This window comes from Tamandua tetradactyla, chromosome 22 (genome assembly GCF_023851605.1).
Source record: "Tamandua tetradactyla isolate mTamTet1 chromosome 22, mTamTet1.pri, whole genome shotgun sequence".
Lineage (NCBI taxonomy): Eukaryota > Metazoa > Chordata > Mammalia > Pilosa > Myrmecophagidae > Tamandua > Tamandua tetradactyla.
The window spans coordinates 32,719,895-32,724,361 of NC_135348.1; positions in this window are offsets into that span (position 1 = coordinate 32,719,895).

Sequence of the window (4,467 nt, forward strand, 5' to 3'; positions counted from 1 at the left end):
AACCACATCAACTGGCCCAAGTGATAATTCAACCCTGTATTTTCATTTTGTTTTGTTTTATGTGAAAATGAATTAATAGAGCATTATATTTTTTAAAGTGGTAGATGATGTCATAATAGTATTTAGATAATGCAGTACATTATCATTCAAGCTATCTGAAAATTTTCATCTACTTAAATGGTCGAGTAAATGTTTTGATATTTTTTGAATTACCTTTAAATATATATATAAACCCGAATAAAGTAAATATGGAAGACAAGTGAAAATATTAGGATGAAATTTGTTATTTTTTTAATTTCAAAGCTATTTCTGATTATTTTTTAAAAAATCTCTCCTGACTTTATACAGTTTTATGGTTTTTATATGAATAACAGAGACTAAAAATTTTACCTGAAGCTAGTGTGGAGCAAGTTATTGTATGACACATCATGGGAGCACAGGTTAAGGTGCAATAGAAACTTTAAGCAAATGACCATTTTATTACTCAGCAAGTGCAAAGATTTGAAAGGAGCAGAGAAAGAGATCCCCTCATGACTGGTACCTGCAGATGCCACTGCTTGGGACAGGGTTGGTGGATGATAGTTTCAAACACCCCACTTCCCATCAGAAAGCCCCTGCACTTCATGAGAGCTGAGTATTCAGCTCCAGGGAGTGAGGGCTCGGCCACTGAGAGCTCCCACCCTCATTAGAAGCTGGAGTTGTTTGTTCCTGGTTTGGGACTCAGCTCTGGTACTAAATATCTGTTTATATTCAGGAGAAGATGCTGAATTAAATAAGATCAGATAGGGAAGTGCCAACATCTCTGAGCAAATTATTTGAGCTTATGTTTGTCTCCTATGATGCATTGTCTGACCCTAATAACTTAAGCACGCATTAAGTCAGAATATCCATGAAGTACTGGAATTTAGTTTGTTTGTATCAAGTATGATAAACATGAATTACACAAACTCTGTCATAATGAGACAGGAAAGATTGTTTCATGCAGAGTAGAGATAACAGTCACTAAATTCAGGGTCAGTACACCAGACTGCCGTGACAGATATCATATGAGTTGGTTTAATCAAGGGGAGTTTATTAGCCACAGTTTTGAGGCTAGGAGAAATCTAAAATCAAGAGGTCAGCAAGGTAATCTTTTCTTTTCAAAGTCTATCACATTCTAGAGCTGGCTTGCCACAAGTCTTGAGGCTCTGTCACTGGAATCCCTGCTCATGTCATGTGGCAATGCTTTCTCCTTTCTCTCTTGTGTTCCATTGACTTCTGGCTTCCAACTCCTCCATGTGGCTTCTTCTCAATGTGCCTGAATCGTTCCTGCTTGTAAAGGACTCCAGTAATTCAGATTAAGGTCCACTCTCATTCAGTTGGGTCATGATGCAAATAAAGCACATCTTCAAGAGATTCTATTTTTAATGGGTTCACACCAATAAGAATACAGATTAAGATGAAGAACATCTAAAGTGCAGTACAAGATCCAATCTACCACAGTTAGTCTCCAAACTTCCTTAATGAAAATGTGATATACACTGTTCTCATTTTATGATTATATAATGACTCTGCCAATAAGAATTATACACAATTTTAGATTTTCATACTAAACGGCAGGTTAGTTCAAGAAGCATACCCAGGAAAGAAATGAAAAATGTTAACAATATTTATTTCAAAAATCAATAAATGTTTAAGCTATCGTCAAAATATTATGCAGGTCCAGCTGAATTAAAGGCATTTCCAAAAAATCTTGAGACAAATACAGTAAGCATTATTTATTTTGTTCCAAAATGAAAATAAAATGAAATTCCATTTGCAAAGGGTATTAGTTTTCATTGCTGCAGTAACAAATTTCACTTTGGTGACTTTGCAAATTTATTCTCTTAAAGTTGTGTCCATCAAAAGTCCAAAACAACTTCACTAGGCTCAAGTCAAAATCTCCACTAGGAGGTTTCCTCTAAATGCTCTGCCTGATTGTACTCTTTTACTTGTGGCCCCTTTCTGCATCTTCACAGGGCAACTCTTCCAACCTTTTCTTCTGTCGTCACATTGATTGTAATGCTCTCTTGCCTTCCTCTTAAAAGAACACTGTGATTACATTGAATCCTCCTGGATAATCCTTAATAATCTCCATCTCCCACAATCCTTAACTTAATCACATCTGCACAATCTCTTTGGCCAGCTAAGGTAACATTTGGTTTCCAGGTATTAGGACATGGACTTTCTTGGGGGTGGGATGAGGCATTTTTCAATCTACCACATAAAGCTAGCCAAAATAATGAGATAATGTGCGAAAACATTATCCAAATTCTAATGATACTATTACTATATTGGAAAATTACTTTGAAACTCACTTAAACAAAAAGTTTGTTTATTCAAATAACCTCATTGTCATGGATTATGAAATCTCCTTTGGGAAATAATAAAATGCAAATATTTACTGACAGTAACTCTGTTTATAGAGAATATAAGTAATATCTGAAAGCGCACATAGCGTATTTTGATATTATAGTTTCTTTGAAAAAGCTAGTCAATATGTACATTAAGCCTTATAATATATTAATAGGTTATTTGTATTCAAGATTTTTTTTCTTTGTTCAACATACTTTTGTATTCTCCGTGTGTGTGTGTGTGTGGTTGTATGCATAAGGATATCTATATAAATCCGTATTTACCTATCTATTAATAAGAGCTCATGATTTACATATTGTCATAATTGAAGGGTCATATGTACATATTAGTAAATATAGAAAAAATAAACACTTTAATAATGGCATAATGTGTCATTATGAGGGAGATAATTTATTTAGCTGATCTCTATGCAATAGATGGATGTTGGTTCTAAAATTTAGCTTGTGTCAACAAATAGTAATGTGAATTAGCAAAATAAATATGCTAAGCTGTTTCATAGCCAAAACAATAATGACAAAAATGCATGACAATATTGAGCAAAATTTGTTCACAACTCATTAAGCAGTGACGCTCCTGTAATTTTTTCCTTACTCCCATAAAATTAACAGTCCTCGGAATATATTTTGGGAAGTACAAGTACAGTGTTTAAACTTCTCTAAATATCAATTCTTAAGCACTAGAAAATTTTATTTTTAATACAAATGATTGCATCATTTAACATACTTTGAATGGTTTCAGACATAATAAGAATAAAAACAACAGGTAGAACAATGTCTACTTCTGATTCATAAACAGTGTCTTCTTACTTGCTTTCATCATTGCCATTATTTTAAAAAATCTTATCCTTAAGCGGAAAATATTTTCTAGTTTTATCATCACTTTTAATAACAAAAGCTAAACAATATTTCTTGCTTTATATTACATGTATTTTTATAAGTAGGTTCCTCATTTTCATTTATTTTGTTTATTAAATTTTTGTTAAGATACAAATTACATAAAGTTCAAATATTCAAGTTATAAATATTGATGAATTGTTTTATATTTGCATAAAAATATGTGATCACCCTTCACTACAAAACATGGTCTCTTTCTAGCACCTCAGCAGTCTCTGTCACATGTTCTCCCTATCGTAATCCCCAAAGGTAACCACAATTCTGATCATTGTCACAAGAGATTACCTATGCCCACCAATGAAATACCCATAAATGAGCCATAAAATATTTATCCTGTGCATCTTAATTACCCAAGATTTATCCATGATTTTGAATTTAGCAGTACTTCCATTTCCCATTTCTGTGTTAAATTGCATTACATTAATGTGCCGAATTGAATAACGCATTTATTTTACTGTTGATGGATATTAGGATTGTTTCCTATGTCAAGAACTATGAAGGGTCTGAGATTGAATCCTCTTTGCAAGCTAACAAAGTTCATAAAGCCTGGAAGAAGACACAACTCCGGTGTCCAAGAGTCTCACAGTATAGCAGGCAGAGCAAGCTTCAGGTTTTTATCAGTTCCCCTTCTGATGCCTCATCCCTACCCCACAAGCCCACGTGGTTACAGGCCATGTGGTGAGTTTCTGTCACTGTTAAGGGAACCCTTAAATTTATATGTGGCTGCTGAAAATCTGTCCAAATTTTATTCCAGGGGAAAAAAAAATTACCTTTATTATCATGATCAGGAAACAAATCTGCTCTCTGCCTTATAGGGAGACACTATCTTTATCTTTCAAGTTTCTTTTCTGTATAATCATTCTTGAAAAGAGAAGTGGAAAAAGCTGTCAATATCACTTCATAAAATATTCAGAAATCCAAGAGATCAATGGAGAAGTGTCTCCACAATGCTTTTATTGGGTCAGAATGCTTTTATTAGTAACGTTTTTAAAGAGATTCAGATATGGGGGTAGCATCAAATTGATCATTGAGAGAGTGTCTGTAAGTTTTGATTTAATAGTTATGTCAAATAATTTGGAAAGTGGTTATACTAGTTTAAAAACTTCAAATCAATGGATGCAAACTCCTGTTGCTTCACAACCTTTTTAATGCTTGGCAAAGTCATGAAGATATTCATATA